The sequence below is a fragment of the Hordeum vulgare genome, chromosome 2H, assembly GCF_904849725.1.
Source record: "Hordeum vulgare subsp. vulgare chromosome 2H, MorexV3_pseudomolecules_assembly, whole genome shotgun sequence".
Taxonomy (NCBI): Eukaryota; Viridiplantae; Streptophyta; class Magnoliopsida; order Poales; family Poaceae; genus Hordeum; species Hordeum vulgare.
In genome coordinates this window covers 466,816,394-466,836,400 of record NC_058519.1, presented here as the reverse complement: position 1 = coordinate 466,836,400, position 20,007 = coordinate 466,816,394, and positions in this window count along the sequence as shown.

Here is a 20,007-nt window from a genome sequence, read left to right as displayed (position 1 = left end):
GGAGGCACGACAATAGAAGCTAAGGCAATAGTTTCATCCCTACTAGGCAACTCCTTTTCATGAGGTTGTCTACCAAACTTAGAGAAATTGAACTCAAGTGACACTCCTTCAAAGCCAACAGTGACAGTTTGCTTCTCACAATCAATATGAGCATTGACGGTGTTGAGAAAAGGTCTACCAAATACGATGGGACAAAAGCTATCTTGAGCGGTAGCAAGAATGAGGAAATCAGCAGGATACTTTGTTTTACCACACAAGACTTCAACATCCCTAACAATTCCCACAGGGCAGATAGTATCTCTATTGGCAAGATGGATAGTGACATCTATAGGTTCTATCTCAACAGGTGCAATCTCATCTTGGACTTCATCGTATAAAGATTGAGGTATTGCAGTAACACTAGCACCCAAGTCACATAAACCATGATAACAATGATCTCCGATCTTAACAGAAACCACAGGCATGACAACGACAGGCCTATGTTTGTCTCTAATGTGAGGTTTAGCAATTCTAGCAGCATCTTCACAAAAGTGAATATTGTGTCCTTCAACTTCTTCAGACAGAAGATCTTTGATAATAGCAATGCTAGGTTCAACTCTAATTTGCTCAGGGGGTGTAGGTGTTCTAATATAGCCTCTACGTATCACAATTGAAGCTTTGGAATGATCCTTTATCCTAACAAGGAAAGGTGGTTTCTCAATGTAAGCACTGGGTACCACAGGATCATTATAGGCAATGACTCTCTCTTCAACTGGAGTGGGTTTAACTGCGTTGACTTCTAAAGGAGGATGAAATTTAAACCACTTCTCTTTGGGGGGATCAATATGAGCAGCAAAAGATTCACACAATGAAGCTACTATCTCAGAGTCAAGTCCATAATTAGCGCTAAAGTCACAAAAAGTATTTGTCTCAACAAAGGATTTAACGCAATCCAAAGTGAAATTCATACCTGACTCCTTACCTTCTTCAAGCTCCCAATCTTCAGAGTTGCGTTTCATTCTCTCCAATAAATTCCACTTGAAGTCAATATCTCTCTTCATAAAAGAACCGGTACAAGAAGTGTCAAGCATGGTGCGATCATCATGAGAAAGCCGAGCATAGAAGTTCTGAATGATAATTTCTCTCGAGAGCTCATGATTGGGGCATGAATATAGCATTGATTTAAGCCTCCCCCAAGCTTGAGTGATGCTTTCTCTGTGAAGAGGCCAAAAATTATAAATATATTTCGATCACGATGTACTAAATGCATAGGATAAAACTTTTGATGAAATTCCATTTTCAACCGATTGTAGTCCCATGATCCAGTATCATCACATAGCCTATACCATGTCAACGCCTTATCCTTAAAAGATAAAGGAAAGACCTTCTTCTTGACCTCATCCTCGGGCACACCTGCAAGCTTAAATAAACCACAAACCTCATCTATATAGATCAGATGCAAGTCTCGATGTGATGTTCCATCTCCTGTAAAAGGATTAGCCAGCAGTTTCTCAAGCATACCCGAAGGAAATTCAAAGCAAATATTTTCAGTAGGTGCAGGAACTTGAGGAGCAACTCTTTTTGCTTCCGTTCGAGGTGAAGATACCCCGAACAAGCCCCTCAAAGGATTAGTATCCATAGTGACAAGTGACAAAAAATTTCAGCACACTATATGAATGTTTCCTAACCAAGTTCCACTTACCAAAAGCGCTTCACTCCCCGGCAACGGCGCCAGAAAAGAGTCTTGATGACCCACAAGTATAGGGGATCAATCGTAGTCCTTTTGATAAGTAAGAGTGTGATACGTCTTCATCGTATCTACTTTTCCAAACTGTTTTGCCCTTGTTTTGGACTCTAATTTGCATGATTTGAATGGAACTAACCTGGACTGACGTTGTTTTCAGCACAATCGCCTTGGTGTTATTTTTGTGCTGAAATCGAAGTTCTCCAAACGTCCTGAAAATTTACGAAGATTTTCTTTGGAAAATATGAAAAATACCTGCGCAAAGATCCACCTAAGGGGGTGGGCCAGTGGGCCACAAGCCCTGCCACCGCCACCCCTGGTGGCGGTGGGCAAGCTTGTGGGGCCCACGTGGCTCTGCCGCCCCCAATCTCAGCTCTATAAATTCACTTTCGTCCCAGAAAAAATAAAAAGGGAAGATTTCGTCCCGTTTGCGATACGGAGGCGCTACCACAACCTGTTCTTCATCTGGAGGCCAGATCTGGAGTCCGTTTTGGGCTCCGGAGAGGGGACGTCATCATAAACCTTCTTCCCTCTCCAATTCCATGAAGCTCTTCATCGTTCGTGAGTAATCTATTCATAGGCTAGCTGGGCGGTGATGAGTAGGATGAGATCTATCATGTAATCGAGATAGTTTTGACGGGGATTGATCCCTGGTATCCACTATGTTCTGAGATTGATGTTGCTACTACTTTGCCATGATTAATTCTTGTCACTAGGGCCCGAGTGCCATGATTTCATATCTGAAATTATTATGTTGTCACCAATATATGTGTGTTTTTGATCCGATCTTGCAAGTTGTAGTTACCTACTATGTGTTATGATCCGGCAACCCCGGAGTGACAATAACCGGAACCACTCCCAGTGATTACCATAGTTTGAGGAGTTCATGTGTTCACCAAGTGCTAATGCGTTGGTCCGATTCTTTATTAAAAGGAGAACCTTAATATCCCGTAGCTTCCTTTTGCACCCCGCTGCCACGGGAGGGATAGACAATAGATGTCATGCAAGTTCTTTTCCCTAAGCACGTATGACGACACACGGTATGCATGCCTACATCACATTGACGAACAGGAGCTAGCCACATATCTCTCCGTGTTATAACTGTTGCATGATGAATATCATCCAAAGAAATCACCGACCCATTGCCTACGAGTTTATCCCACTACTGTTGTTACTTGTCTTGCTCTACTGCTGTTACTACTGCTGCTACTGATGTTACTTGTCTTGCTCTGCTGCTACTGCTGTTACTACTGTCGCTTGCTACTGTTGCTACTTTTCTACTTCTGTCACTACTGTTGTTCCTTGCCATTGCTATTACTCGTTACACTGCTATTGCCTGCTACAATTTTGGTACGTTGGTCGTTGACGGGAACTGACAATTTCCGTCAACGGGCAACTTCTGGCGCCATTGATACAATCGTTAGAATAGTCTGCCGTGTCATCAGTTCGTTTCTGACACCGTTGTTATCATACTACTTTGTTGTTGATACCTTGCTTGCAGATACTAATCTTTCAGGTTTGGTTGAATCTGACACATTCAGCTGCTAATACTTGACAGTATCCTCTCACCTCCTATAGGTGTACCAACAAATTTGGTTCGAATACTCTACCCTCGAAAACTGCTATGATCCCACACGCTGGTGGGCCGTCAACAACAATCTTCTAGTTTCGATTGCCGGAGAGTGCTAGCAGCATTCTGCTAGTGCCGTTGCAGGGGAAGGTCTGCTGTCATGGAGTTAGCATTTTTCTTGCGCCATTGCCGAGGAGGTATTTTTATATTCTTTGAGTCACTTGGGATTTATATCTGCTAATCACTATGAAGAATATGAATGATCCAAAAACGAGAGTATTGCCCTCAACTATGAGGGGAGGTAAGGAACTGCCATCTAGCTCTGCACTTGATTCACTTTGAGTTATGAGTAAGTTTGCGACATCACCTCCTGCTAGAAATCTTGAGATGTCGCCTATTCTTGATGATGCTTATGATGTTACTGCTAGAGATGCTATGCTTGATACTATGCCTGATGATACTATGCTTGATACTATGCCTGATGATATGCCTGATACTGCTTTGCCTGATGATGCTAGAGACGCTATTATGCCTGATGATGCTATGCTTGATACTGCTAGAGATACTACTTTACCTGATGTTCCACTAGGGGTATTCCTTGATGCTCATATTTCTAGAGTTACTGCCAATGCTCGTGATGCTTCTGAAACTGCCGATACTATTGAGATAGAACCTACTTTTGCTCCTGCTAGATCTAGCTCTCCTAGATATGAATTGCCTGATATACCTGAGGGTTATGTTATGGAGGGAGAGATAGCTGAGTATTTTCTTGCGTGTAAGGATGCCTATGACACTGAGAAATTACTTCTCAAGTGGAAGGAAAAATCTCTGAAAGGTAGGATGAAATACGATCCGAAGTTTTCCACTTCACCTATCTTTATCACCGATAAGGATTATGAATTCTCTGTCGATCCTGAGATAATCTCTCTAGTCGAATCTAATCCTTTTCACGGTTATGAGTCTAAGACGGTCGTAGCCCATCTTACCAAACTACACGATATAGCCACCCTTTTCACTAGTGAGGAGAAGATCCGCCACTACTATATCCTTAAGTTGTTTCCTTTCTCTTTAAAGGATGACGCTAAAGCCTGGTTCACCTCTCTTGCTCCTGGATGTGTGAGTAGTCCTCATGATATGGTCTATTACTTGTGTGAGAAAGCTGCCCATAAGAAGCAAGCTGCCTTGCAGGAAATATACAACTTTGCTCAACTCCAAGAAGAGAGTCTCCCACAAGCTTGGGGGAGGCTCGTCCAGCTACAAAATGCTTTGCCTAATCACCCTCTTAAGAAGAACGAGATACTTGATATCTTCTATAACGAACTTACCGATGCTTCTAGAGACCACCTAGATAGTTGTGTCGGTTGTGTTTTTAGGGAACAAACTGTAGAACAAGCTGAGACCCTACTGAATAACATCTTGATCAACGATAATGCTTAGACTATTCACGAACCACCTCCTAAGCCAACTCCGAAGAAAAGAGGTATTCTATTTCTCAGTCCCGAAGATATGCAAGAAGCCAAGAAATCTATCCAAGAGAAAGGCATTAGATCTGAGGATGTCAAAAATCTACCACCTATCAAAGAGATCCATGGTCTCGATAACCCGATACAAGTAGTAGAAGTGAATTCTATGCGTAAGTTTGATGAGAGTGATATTCCTTTTGAAAAACCTGCTAGCCTATGCTTTGATGAATTTGACAACTTTGTTGCCAAACAACAGAGTTTCAATTATTATGTTAGCACACATTTGGAACAAAGTACTCGTATGCTTAGCCATTTAAGTGCTTGTGAGTAAACATGCCCCTATGATTACTACTCAGGTAGAACAAGTACTTAAAGCTCAGAATGACTTGCTCAATGAATTAAATGACAACTCTGTCAGAGTCATTACTAGAGGAGGCAAAATGACTCAGGAACCTATCACTACTGAAATCCAGAAATTTGTCGTCTGCCATGGCAGACGGCAAAGGGGGCAACCACTGACGGCAAAGGCTTTGTCGTCGGTCAACGGACGGCAAAGTAGACGGCAAAAAAATCCGGTGAAGACATTCTTTGTCATCTGCTTTTTTAAAGCGGACGGCAAAGAATCTTTGCCATGAGGGGGCAGACGGCAAATTAAATGGGACGGCACATACTCCAACGGCCCCGTTAAGTGTTAACGGCAGGCCTCCCCTCTTTGGCGTCTGCCATCGCCCATTTGCCATGTGGGGGCAGACGACAAAGGGGGTAACCAGCCCCCTCTCTCTCCCCTCTTTGTCATCTGCCATCCCCTCTTTGCCATGTGGGGGCAGACGGCAAAGAGGGGAGAGAGAGGGGGTTGATTCCGCCCTTTGCCATGTGGGGGCAAACGGCAAAGGGGGGAACCAGCCCCCTCTCTTCCCCCTCTTTGCCGTCTGCCATCTCCATTTGCCATGTGGGGGCAAACGACAAAGAGTGGAACCAGCCCTTTTAAATTTATTTCTTATTATATCCAGTATTTTTAACAATAATCAGGATATATATATATATTTGACATAAATAAATTTCTTTCCGTACTCATAACCATATTAAATAACTTTCATCCATAGTGCATACATATTACGCAAGTTGCATCCGTACCAAACCATATATTACACTAGTTTCATCCACATTCATACAATCTTTCATATATATCCATATACTACAATAGTTTCAATACAAGCTTCCTTGAAGCCATGGTACAAGAAATCATCTTCAAGCATTCCATCAATATAATCCAAGCTTCCCATGAAGTGAATGTAATCTGCAAAATGACAAATAAGAAATTTAGAAGAATAATACTAGATGAAGAAGTATATATAGGTTATTTCGGACAGAAATTAGCTAAGTATAGGTCATTTTGGAGCTAATTAAGCTAATTATGTCATTTAGGTGGAACCCTAGCTAACTATAGGCCGTTTCGGAACTAACTTGGGTAAAATAGGTCATTCCGGAGCAAACTATGGTTATTAAGCCATTTTGGATCTAGTTAGGCTAATTATAGGCCATTTAATACCTAAGTTAGGGGGAATAGGTCATCTTGCAGCTACGTAAGCCTTATTATGTCATCTAGGAGTGAACTTAGCTAAGTATAGGTCATTCTTTATTAAATAGGTCATTTTGGAGCTAACTAAGCTAATTATGTCATTTTGTAGGATAATTAGCCAATTTAGCCTTTCTTGGATGAGTCTAAGCTACGTAGAAGAAGAGAAAGAGAAGAAGAAGTAAAAGAAGGAGGAGGAGGAGAAGGAGAAGGAAGAGGAGAAGAAGAAGAAAAGAAGAAGGAGAAGGAGAAGGAGGAAGAGGAAGGAGAAGGAGGAGCTCCTTCTCCTTCTTCTCCTCCTTCTTCTCCTTCTTCTTCTTCTCTTCTTCTTCTTCTTCCTTCCTTCAATTTTTCCTCTTTCTTCTCCTCTTGTCCCCTTCTTCGGGCTAAATTAGCTAAGAATGCCTTTTTCGAGCTAATTATGTCATTTCGAGGATAATTAGCCAAGTATAGGTCATGTTTTATTAAATAGACCATTTTGGAGCTAACTAAACTAATTATGTCATTTAGGTGGAACCCTAGCTAACTATAGGCCATTTCGGAGCTAACTTGGGTAAAATAGGTCATTTCGGAGCAAACTATGCTTATTAAGCCATTTTGGATCTAGCTAGGCTAATTATAGGCCATTTAACACCTAAGTTAGGGGGAATAGGTCATCTTGCAGCTACGTAAGCCTTATTATGTTATTTAGGAGAGAACTTAGCTAACTATAGGTCATTTTTTATTAAATAGTTATTTCGGAGCTAACTAAGCTAATTATGTCATTTTGTAGGATAATTAGCCAATTTAGCCTTTCTTGGATGAGTATAAGCTACGTAGAAGAAGAGAGAGAGAAGAAGAAGTAAAAGAAGGAGGAGGAGGAGGAGGAGAAGGAAGAGGAGAAGAAGAAGAAAAGAAGAAGGAGAAGGAGAAGGAGGAAGAAGGAGGAAGAAGGAGAAGGAGGAGCTCCTTCTCCTTCTTCTCCTCCTTCTTCTCCTTCTTCTTATCCTCCTCCTTCTCTTCTTCTTCTTCTCTTCATCTTATTCTTCCTTCCTTTCATTTTTCCTCTTTCTTCTCCTCTTGTCCCCTTCTTCGGGCTAAATTAGCTAAGAATGCCTTTTTGGAGCTAATTAAGGTCATTTCGAGGATAATTAGCTAAGTATAGGTCATGTTTTAATAAATAGACCATTTTGGAGCTAACTAAGCTAATTATGTCATTTAGGTGGAACCCTAGCTAAGTATAGGCCGTTTCGGAGCTAACTTGGGTAAAATACGTCATTCCGGAGCAAACTATGCTTATTAAGCCATTTTGGATCAAGCTAGGCTAATTATAGGCCATTTAATACCTAAGTTAGGGGGAATAGGTTATATTGCAGCTACATAAGCCTTATTGTGTCATTAAGGAGAGAACTTAGCTAACTATAGGTCATTTTTTATTAAATAGGTCATTTTGGAGCTAACTAAGCTAATTATGTCATTTTGTAGGATAATTAGCCAATTTAGCCTTTCTTGGATGAGTGTAAGCTACGTAAAAGAAGAGAAAGAGCAGAAGAAGTAAAACAAGGAGGAGGAGGAGGAGGAGGAGAAGGAAGAGGGGAAGAAGAAGAAAAGAAGAAGGAGAAGGAGAAGGAGGAAGAAGGAGGAAGAAGAAGGAGAAGGAGGAGCTCCTTCTCCTTCTTCTCCTCCTTCTTCTCCTTCTTCTTATCCTCCTTCTCTTCTTCTTCTTCTCTTCATCTTCTTCTTCCTTCCTTTCATTTTTCCTCTTTCTTCTCCTCTTTTCCCCTTCTTCGGGCTAAATTAGCGAAGAATGCCTTTTTGGAGCTAATTATGTCATTTCGAGGATAATTAGCTAAGTATAGGTCATGTTTTATTAAATAGACCATTTTGGAGCTAACTAAGCTAATTATGTCATTTAGGTGGAACCCTAGCTAACTATAGGCCGTTCCGGAGCTAACTTGGGTAAAATAGGTCATTTCGGAGCAAACTATGCTTATTAAGCCATTTTGGATCTAGCTTGGCTAATTATAGGCCATTTAATACCTAATTTTGGGGGAATAGGTCATCTTGCAGCTAAGTAAGCCTTATTATGTCATTTAGGAGAGAACTTAGCTAACTATAGGTCATCTTTTATTAAATAGGTCATTTTGGACCTAACTAAGCTAATTATGTCATTTTGTAGGATAATTAGCCAATTTAGCCTTTCTTGGATGAGTCTAAGCTACGTAGAAGAAGAGAAAGAGAAGAAGAAGTAAAAGAAGGAGGAAGAGGAGGAGAAGGAGAAGGAAGAGGAGAATAAGAAGAAAAGAAGAAGGAGAAGGAGAAGGAATAAGAAGGAGGAAGAAGAAGAAGAAGGAGGAGCTCCTTCTCCTTCTTCTCCTCCTTCTTCTCCTTCTTCTTATCCTCCTCCTTCTCTTCTTCTTCTTCTCTTCTTCTTCTTCTTCTTCCTTTCATTTTTCCTCTTTCTTCTCCTCTTGTCCCCTTCTTCGGGCTAAATTAGCTAAGAATGCCTTTTTTGGAGCTAATTACGTCATTTCGAGGATAATTAGCTAAGTATAGGTCATGTTTTATTAAATACACCATTTTGGAGCTAACTAAGCTACTTATATCATTTAGGCGGAACCCTAGCTAACTATAGGTTGTTTCGGAGCTAACTTGGGTAAAATAGGTCATTCCGGAGCAAACTATGCTTATTAAGCAATTTTGGATCTAGCTAGGCTAATTATAGGCCATTTAATACCTAAGTTAGGGGGAATATGTCATCTTGCAGCTACGTAAGCCTTATTATGTCATTTAGGAGAGAACTTAGCTTACTATAGGTCATTTTTTATGAAATAGGTCATTTTGGAGCTAACTAAGCTAATTATGTCATTTTGTAGGATAATTAGCCAATTTAGCCTTTCTTGGATGAGTCTAAGCTACGTAGAAGAAGAGAAAGAGGAGAAGAAGTAAAAGAAGGAGGAGGTGGAGGAGGAGAAGGAAGAGGAGAAGAAGAAGAAAATAAGAAGGAGAACGAGAACGAGGAAGATGGAGGAAGAAGAAGGAGAAGGAGGAGCTCCTTCTCCTTCTTCTCCTCCTTCTTCTCCTTCTTCTTATCCACCTCCTTCTCTTCTTCTTCTTCTTCTCTTCTTCTTCTTCTTCCTTCCTTTCATTTTTCCTCTTTCTTCTCCTCTTGTCCCCTTCTTCGGGATAAATTAGCTAAGAATGCCTTTTTGGAGCTAATTAATGTCATTTTGAGGATAATTAGCTAAGTATAGGTCATGTTTTATTAAATAGACCATTTTGGAGCTAACTAATCTAATTATGTCATTTAGGTGGAACCCTAGCTAACTATAGGCCGTTTCGGAGCTCACTTGGGTAAAATAGGTCATTCAGGAGCAAACTATGCTTATTAAGCCATTTTGGATCTAGCTAGGCTAATTATAAGCCATTTAATACCTAAGTTAGGGGGAATAGGTCATCTTGCGGCTACGTAAGCCTTATTATGTCATTTAGGAGAGAACTTAGCTAACTATAGGTCATTTTTTATTAAATAGGTCATTTTGGAGCTAACTAAGCTAATTATGTCATTTTGTAGGATAATTAGCCAATTTAGCCTTTCTTGGATGAGTCTAAGCTACATAGAAGAAGAGAAAGAGAAGAAGAAGTAAAAGAAGGAGGAGGAGGAAGTGGAGGAGGAGAAGGAAGAGGAGAAGAAGAAGAAAAGAAGAAGGAGAAGGAGAAGGAGGAAGGAGGAGAAGGAGGAGCTCCTTCTCCTTCTTCTCCTCCTTCTTCTCCTTCTTCTTATCCTCCTCCTTCTATTCTTCTTCTTCTCTTCATCTTCTTCTTCCTTCCTTTCATTTTTCCTCTTTCTTCTCCTCTTGTCCCCTTCTTCGAGCTAAATTAGCTAAGAATGCCTTTTTGGACCTAATTATGTCATTCGAGGATAATTAGCTAAGTACAGGTCATGTTTTATTAAATAGACCGTTTTGGAGCTAACTAAGCTAATTATGTCATTTAGGTGGAACCCTAGCTAACTATAGGCCGTTTCGGAGCTAACTTGGGTAAAATAGGTCATTCAGGAACAAACTATGCTTATTAAGCCATTTTGGATCTAGCTAGGCTAATTATAGGCCATTTAACACCTAAGTTAGGGGGAATAGGTCATCTTGCAGCTACGTAAGCCTTATTATGTCATTTAGGAGAGAACTTAGCTAACTATAGGTCATTTTTTATTAAATAAGTCATTTTGGAGCTAACTAAGCTAATTATGTCATTTTGTATGATAATTAGCCAATTTAGCATTTCTTGGATGAGTATAAGCTACGTAGACGAAGAGAAAGAGAAGAAGAAGTAAAAGAAGGAGGAGGAGGTGGTGGAGGAGGAGAAGGAAGAGGAGAAGAAGAAGAAAAGAAGAAGGAGAAGGAGAAGGAGGAAGAAGGAGGAAGAAGAAGGAGAAGGAGGAGCTCCTTCTCCTTCTTCTCCTCCTTCTTCTCCTTCTTCTTATCCTCCTCCTTCTATTCTTCTTCTCTTCATCTTCTTCTTCCTTCCTTTCATTTTTCCTCTTTCTTCTCCTCTTGTCCCCTTCTTCGGGCTAAATTAGCTAAGAATGCCTTTTTGGAGCTAATTATGTCATTCGAGGATAATTAGCTAAGTATAGGTCATGTTTTATTAAATAGACCATTTTGGAGCTAACTAAGATAATTATGTCATTTAGGTGGAACCCTAGCTAACTATAGGCCGTTTCGGAGCTAACTTGGGTAAAATAGGTCATTCCGGAGCAAACTATGCTTATTAAGCCATTTTGGATCTAGCTAGGCTAATTATAGGCCATTTAATACCTAATATAGGGGGAATAGGTCATCTTGTAGCTACGTAAGCCTTATTATGTCATTTAGGAGAGAACTTAGCTAACTATAGGTCATTTTCTATTAAATAGGTCATTTTGGACTTAACTAAGCTAATTATGTCATTTTGTAGGATAATTAGCCAATTTAGCCTTTCTTGGATGAGTCTAAGCTACGTAGAAGAAGAGAAAGAGAAGAAGAAGTAAAAGAAGGAGGAGGAGGACAAGGAGAAGGAGAAGGAAGAGGAGAAGACGAAGAAAAGAAGAAGGAGAAGGAGAAGGAGGAAGAAGAAGGAGAAGGAGGAGCTCCTGCTCCTTCTCCTTATTCTCCTCCTTCTCGTTCTTCTTATCCTCCTCCTTCTCTTCTTCTTCTTCTTCCTTCCTTTCATTTTTCCTCTTTCTTCTCCTCTTCTCCCCTTCTTCAGGCTAAATTAGCTAAGAATGCTTTTTGGAGCTAATTATGTCATTTCGAGGATAATTAGCTAAGTATAGGTCATGTTTTATTAAATAGACCATTTTGGAGCTAACTAACCTAATTATGTCATTTAGGTGGAACGCTAGCTAACTATAGGCCGTTTCGGATCTAACTTGGGTAAAATAGGTCATTCCGGAGCAAACTATGCTTATTAAGCCATTTTGGATCAAGATAGGCTAATTATAGGCCATTTAATACCTAAGTTAGGGGGAATAGGTCATCTTGCAGCTACGTAAACCTTATTATGTCATTTAGGAGAGAACTTAGCTAACTATAGGTCATTTTTTATTAAATAGGTCATTTTGGAGCTAACTAAGCTAATTATGTCATTTTGTAGGATAATTAGCCAATTTAGCCATTTTGGAGCTAACTAAGCTAATTATGTCATTTAGATGGAAGTCTAGCTATTTTTTATTAAAACACTAGAAATAACATACCATTATCGTCATCACGGCGGTGAAGCACGGTGGCTCTGGCTTGTTTCACCTGGAGAAGGCTGTCCTGGAGAAGGCTCCACTGTAGAAGGGTCGTGCGATGCATTTCGGGAGATATTCTGCACTAAATATCGTTTGCAATGTGTCGTTAGCATGAGGACACTCTTAAGATCACTACACTGAAATAAAACTCACCGTCCCCGCCACGTTAATGACTCGCATCGACGGAGGGACTTGGCCGCTCTTCTCGCACATAGACTGTACATTTGGTTTCGACAAGTCAAACTTTTTATTTATTAATGAAACAGACATTCAAATGCAAGATTTGAAATAACATGAAGAAAAAACTTACCACGAAGAGCTCGTATATGGCCCTATTAGACGCATCATTCCGTGCCCTCTCCGCCTCCACCAATGCAGTCGTCCTCTCCTCTAGCTCCCTAATCTCCTTATCCTTCTCCGCCATAGCCGCCTGCATTGACTCTCTCTCTTTCTGAATAGCAGCCTGCAACACAACTCATTGTTAGCAATGTAATTATATTGGTTCCAATGCACAACATAATGCGGAAAGATAGTTGAGTCCATTAAACTAACCTCGATGGCGAGCTCGACTGGCCATGGACGACGTGTTATCTCCGGAGAAGAGCTCGTTTGGCGTGCCTTTATCTGCCGGAGAGTGCTAGGACAATGTATAAGGTCATCTCCAATGGCAATCGAGCCATGCGGCCTCCCGTTGCCAGCTATCATCACCAGCTCTGGATCAATAGGCCCCTTGCTCGGGTTAAAGTCCTCCCCTTTCCTCGCCTTCCCGTGATCTATGTACTTCACGAGCTTGTGGTGGGAGGAGATGTTGGTGAAGTTTTCTGGATGCTCGAGGTCATACTCAGAGGATGCCTTGACCTTCTTGTACGAGGCAGTATGAGCCATCGCATACAGGTCGTACATCTGTGGCACCTCCGACTTATTGTGACGCGCCTAAAAGAGAGAGAGAGGAAAAATGTATTAGTAAAGGGCTCAAGACAGCATTAAGAATGAATTGCATGAGGCATGAAGCAAACCACATACCCAGTTCTCGCCAAATTGCATTAAGTTGACGCTCCCTTGATGGTGTGGCACACCAACCATTTTGCCACGCCTCTCCTTGGCGTTGTTGTGGCTGGCCTCCCACGTTTCGGAGCACCACTGATCCACCAAGGACTCCCAACAATCCATCTTATCCACACACCATCTCGGGGGCACCTAAGTTAATAAAGAGAAGTTTGAGCGCGTAAGAACCAAATCAAGGAAACTAACTACAAAGCGTTAATAATATGTAATTACCTTCATGTAATGCTGCTTCTCCATCTTAGCATCACGACACTTCGCCTTGTCAATCCTAATACGCCACGTGGCATCGTAGTCTCGAACAGCCTGCACCCGAGCCTCGTGCCGAAAGTTTTGATGTAGGCGGCGACATTCGGTTTCGATAACCTTTGCCGCGTCCTCCTCGTATACCTCCTCACACCTGTAGTAGGTCTGCAAACGAGACAACACCGATTAGTACAATAAATAGCTATGGTTGATTTATAATTGTGTGAAGGAGAAATTACCCAGAACTTTTGGATCACCATGTCCGCCCTCGTGTCGCACAAAACACCGTCGATCTCCACCTCCGGCGGGGCCGGGGCACCCAAGTAGTGCTCCCAGGTCATTCCTACCTCTCGCTCACGACCGGGCAACGTAACAAACCCTGGGAAGTTTTTATGACAAAGCACACCAAGGACGCTGTTGGGCTTGAGGACACCCTTGGCAACAATCCAACCCCTACAGTATGACAAATTAAAGCCAAAACATTAGATATTTGAGAAAACGCGAAGGCAAAAGGTTAAATAAGAGTAAATTAACTTACTTGTCCCCATTTGGCCTAATTGACCACCTGTGCTCGGGGGTCGCCGGCACGAGCGGGAGCCCCAAACAACCACGCTGGTAGACAGTAGCCCCCTCACCCAGCTCCTCGTCGCTACCAGCATGGCCACTTGGCTCAGCCCAGGTATCCCACTAGGTCTCTTGGGACATACCCTCATCCCTGCTTTGCTCCGGAGTCGCCTGGAATGAAGCCTCTGGGACATGAGTCTCGTGGGTCGAAGGCTCGTCGACCTGAGGCTCGTGAACCGGAGACCATGTAGCCTCCACCTCAGACGAATCCACCCTAGAAGTCCTGTGCTCACGTGAATCGGCTTGGGGTGGTGGCGGAGACCGTGTAGCCTCCACCTCAGAAGGCGTGGCAGCCACCGCCCTACTTCTCCCGCGGCCACATGTACCTTTAGTACAACATAAATACCAACATGAGTAATAAAATGTATATAAATACCAATATGCATACAACATGTGTACAACATAAATACCAACATGAATACAACGTGTACCTTTAGTACCTCTCGGCTTCGCGGGGGGTCGACCTCCTCTCACGGGGGGTGCTCCTTGCAGAGTAGAGAGCAACGCTCTCCGAAGAGGCGAGGCAGGAATGGAAGTACCCATCCCATCACCTGCCGATGAAGAAGGAGCCGCGGAGTGCTTTCGACCCTTTCCCACCATCTTTCAACACCTGTCATGACAAAGAGTAAATGAAATTAGTACAACATAAATACCTACATGGGTAATAAAATGTATATAATTTAAGTGTATCATCGTCATAAATACCAACATGACTAATAAAAATTGAATACCTAACATGAACTCAAAATTTATATATAGTATAATAGTTGAATACCTCACATGAACTAATAACAATCGTGCTCGTCTATATATGCTTCGTGGTCAATAAATGCATCATGATCATCACTGTCATCAATAAATGCATCATCATCATCACTATCACGAAGAACATGTGGAAGGCCACCATTATGTAATCGGTCAAGAAGTGACAGGTCATCCGCAGCAGTAACCTCTTCTTCTTCCAGCTCTTCCTGTTCGGGCTCAGGGGTTAAGACGGATTCACTGTCGCTGTCTACTTCAATGTTCTTGGGTGAAGTAGAGCGGTTCTTGAAACGTTTCTTGGACATATGTGTTTCTTGGAAGAATTCTCCTTCATATGTGTCTGGGTTAATGTGAGGTTCGTAATCCTCTTCATTGAGGGTAGGTGGTCTAAAATGTGGTGGCACTTCAAAAATGACATCCCAACCTTTGAGATTTGGATCAGTTTGGCAGGCCCACGTAGATAGAAAATTGTGTCGCATGTTGAGCCGTAATATAGACATCGGGAACATCTAAGTGGGTGTTTTGGTTGATTTTGACTAGTCCCTAAATGTCCATGAGTCCTTCTAGTCTCCCTCGGCTCAAACCAATAACATTTGAAGACTACGACGGTCGGTGGGTTTTCACCATAGAATAGAAGTTCATAAATTGCTTCAACTCTTCCATAATACTCGGTGTCTCCTTCGCCGATAGCAGAGACAGAACAATTTGTAGTCTTTAGGTCGGGCATAGATAGCTCTTTGCCAAAGGTATGAAAGTGATACCTGTTGATGTTGTATTTGTCAAATGAACGGACCTTATAGTCAAAACCATTAGCGACTTGTCTCAACTCGGCGCCCATAGACTCTACATCAGCCTACAAGTTTAATACAAAAGAATGGATGCATTAGCCGCAAATTAGACCAAGAAATCAAATGGGCCCTTAATGGTAATTAATTACCCTTTGTTTGAACCAAGAGATGAAACCGGGATAGTCGCCTCCATCCTTTGCGAGAAGCTCATACTCTTCGACGGAATCCTATTCGATGACCGCTCCATCCGAGAATTCGGCGACGTATCGACTATATCAAATATCTGGGAATAAGAGTAGTTCAAAGCAATTAGAAGTTGCGGAACAATAAATTACCGAGAACTTACTCGATGTACGGCCGCACTTCTGTTAGGTTGGTGAAGATATACAAAGAAATGGTCCGCCATTCTTCGACATCCAACGATTTCCCTTTCGAAGCACCGGATGGTGCGAGCTTACCTTTGAATAGGCTGAGGTTGGATCAAACTTTTTTTGGATCGCCATCATTGTACCGAGGCTTCGGGTTATGCAAATGATGATTTTTGGCTTCGTAGTGTGCTATCACGAAGTTTGCCGCCTCCTAAGTAATGAATGCATCGGCCATCAATGCTTCAATTCTACATTTATTTTTACAATTAGCTCGAAGCGTCTTCTGCATCCTCTCAGTTGAGTAGTAGCATCGATTTTGAACGGGCCCCCCCATTCTTGCCTCGGTCGAGAGATGCAAAATCAAATGTTGCATTGGATTAAAGAAGCATGGTGGAAAGATCTTTTTTATTTGCAGATCAACTCCGGCGCCAACTCTTCCATTTCATCTAGCATGCCAGGCGATAGTTCTTTCGCACAAATAGAATGGAAGAAATAGCTCAGCTCTGCCAGTACAAGCCATTCATCCTCAGGGATAAAGCCACGCAACATCGCCGGCATTACCCGCTCAATCCATATGTGCCAATCATGACTCTTGAGCCCAAATATTTTCAATTTCTCAAGACTCGCTCCCCTATTTAGATTCGCAGCATACCCATCGGGGAACATCAACCGCATTTTCACCCACAATAGCATTTCCCTTATAGCTGGCCTTTCAAGATTGAACCATGCCTTTGGCTTAGCTATGCTTTGCTTTCCTTTCCGTTGTCGCAAGTTTTGCAACGGTCTATCACATAGAGCCTCCAAGTCGATTCTACCCTTAGGATTATCTTTTGACTTCCCCTCTATGCCGAACAGTGTACCAAAAATGGCCTCCGCAATATTATTTTCAGTGTGCATCACATCAATGTTGTGTGGGCAAAGGAGGTCTTTGAAGTAAGGCAGATTCCATAAGCATGACTTGTGAGTCCAGGCGTGTTCCGTATTATACCCTTTGAAGTATACTGGACGCAAAGGATCAGGCTCGATCGCGTTTAACTGATCAAGCGTCTGTTGGCCTATCAATGCAGCTGGTGCAGTGTTTTTGACAACTCTACCTTTGATGAAATTCTTCTTGTCTTTTCTGAACTTATGGTCAGGATCCAAGAATTGTCTATGCATGTCGAAGCAAGAATACTTGTGACCAGCCTGCAGCCAACGGAACTGAAGAGTTGCCTTGCATGTGGTGCACGGGAACCTTCCATGCACACACCAGCCAGCGAATAGCGCAAACACCAGATAATCATGCGTCGAGTACATGTACCACACACGCATTTTGAAATTTGTTTTGGTAGCCGCGTCGTACGTCTTGATCCCATTATCCCAGGCTTCTTGCAACTCATCCTTAAGCGGTTGCATGTACACATTCATATTCTTGCCTGGATAGTTGGGCCCTGGAATTATCAACGTCAAGAAAACGTTCTTTCTTTTCATAATCTCTCCGGGTGGCAAATTTAGTGGAATGACAAATACAGGCCAACAAACGTATTCTGTTGTCGTCATACCATACACATTGAACCCATCCGTGCTGATGGCAACTCTAGGTTGCCTTGGATCTTCCGATTTATCCTTATGTAATGCATCGAAGTGCCTCCACGCAAAACCATCTGAAGTGTGTACCAGCATCTTGTTCCCATCCGCATCTAGTTCGGTTCTTTTGCCCAATTTGTGCCATGTCATCTGTCTGGCCGTCTCTTCGACCATGAAAAGACATTGAAGTCTTGGTACGATTGGAAGATACCGAAGAACACTAATGGGGATTTTGGTCTGATTCTTCTCACCCATACTGTTGTCTACCACAATATACCTGGAAGAATTGCAAATGGGGCAATAGTTCAAGGCCACATACTCAAGCCTAAATAAGGCACATCCATTCTCACATGCATGTATCTTCTCATAGGGCATCTTAAGTACACGGAGGATTTTTCTCTGACTAGTATAGGTTTGCAGGCAGTACATGGCCTTTCGGTAGAAAGCGTCCAACTATCGTCATCATTGCGTCGTAGCATTCTCTGCCTAGGTTGAATTGAGCCTTCAGAGCCATTACTTGCGCGATGGCATCCAGCTGACAAAGCTCAGTCTGCTCGTGGAGAGGACGTTTTGAAGACTCCAACATTTCATAGAAGGCCTTTGCAGATTCCTCCATCTCATCGTCCGAATCCCGAGCATTATCAAAGTCTTGCACCATGTCTTCAATCCCGGTACCATACTCGTCGGTGCGACGACGAATCACCTCAGCTCTGGCACGTTGGTCAGACTCACCATGAAAAGGCCACACCATATAATTAGGCGTAAAACCCCACTTCTGCAGGTGTTTACCCATTTCAAACTTTGTCTGCTTTTTCCAGTTGTCACAGATGGGACAGGGGCACCATGTTTTTTTGCTGGCTATTTGCAAATGCGGCTCTCACAAACCTCCTGGTTTTTGTTAACCATTCATGGGTCATGTCTTTCTGACTAGGGTGACCAGTGTACATCCAAGCACGATCACTCTTGTTGCCTAGCTACCTATGGGGGCACAAGAAATAAATATATAATTCATCAACTATATTCATACCCTAATCAAGCTTGTCAGTTTTATTACGTCCATGCAACCTACACGCTAATAGGTGAAGATAGGTCCTAATCCCACCCGAGTATGTGTAGATTGCGTTCGTTTTCCCATGCTCTGCTCCAGATGCGACGCAGAATTTCGGCAGCACCTCCCCGCTGTTCTCCTGATACACGTCTCGGCAATAAGCAGAGAGGATGTGTACCCGGAGAACAACAGGGGAGGCACTGACGAAATTCCGCATCGGATCCGGAGCACAGCATACGGGAAAACAAACCCAATCTACACATACTCAGGTTGTCCATGGATAATGTTGGACAATTCGAAAGGATGGCGGTTATAAATATGCAAAGAAATGCATATTTATAGATGTCGCCCTTTCGAACGGGAGACGCATACTGGTCACGCATACTCATGATTGAAGAAACCTATAGCTAGCAAGTTTCATCGGCACGAAGACTGGGACAGAGCAAATTAAGGGGGTAGGAGGAGAAGTCATTTGTGCTCACCAACAAACGCAAGGGCGGAGCTCGTCCAACGCACATGGAGGTCGTCGAACAACTGCACATTGAAATTCACACGATCAAGAAAAATATGATGTTTTTATAATTAACATAACTATGTGACCTAACTCATAACTATGTGGGTCAGTGTCGTCGGGGGTCAAGGGTCACTGGCGTCGGGGGTTGGGTTCTTTTCGGTCAACAAGAGGCCAAAGAGGTGTCGGGGCTCGGGAGTTGGGGTCAGTGGCGTCGGGGGTCGGGGTAGGGGGTCGGGGGTCGAGGGTGAGTGGCGTCGGGGGTCGGGGTCAGTGGCATCGGGGGTCGGGGGGTCGGGGGTTCGCGTACTATGGCATCTCCTCCAACCTCATCAGCTACCTGACCAGCCTGCTCGGGGAGAGCACGGCCGCAGCCGCCGCCGCCGTCAACGCCTGGTCCGGCGCCGCGTCCATGTTTCAAAATTTCATTGTTTTGTCCGATGGAAGAACACACACACCACAACATAGTGCTTCCCACGTCGCTGTGCTCATGAATCAGCTGGACTGGGTCGATCTTTTTTTTGGGAGGGTACCGGTTCGATCTTGGAAGATAGAATAATGTGCTCAACCCTAAACCTTTTTCTTTTCTAATGACACCACTTTTTTCTTGAAACACATCATCAGTACTCCCGAGTCAAAAAAATATTGTTTTTAGCCTTTCCGATGAAGAGGTACTGTGAGAAAAAAATATTGTTTGTAGATAATAAGTGTCACATGTGTGACACAGAACACCTCGGCGTTTTCAAACTACAAATACCATTAAATAGAAACAAAATCAAAAAAACACATCATGCTTGACAACTAATGTTATCATCCTCGTGTCATTAATTTTACCATAAACAATTGGCATATAGAGTATAACCTAACAAACTAATTACCATGAACTAATTAACATGAACCTAAAAATGACAAAAGAGAAAAAAACAAAAACAAACAAAAACAAATTTA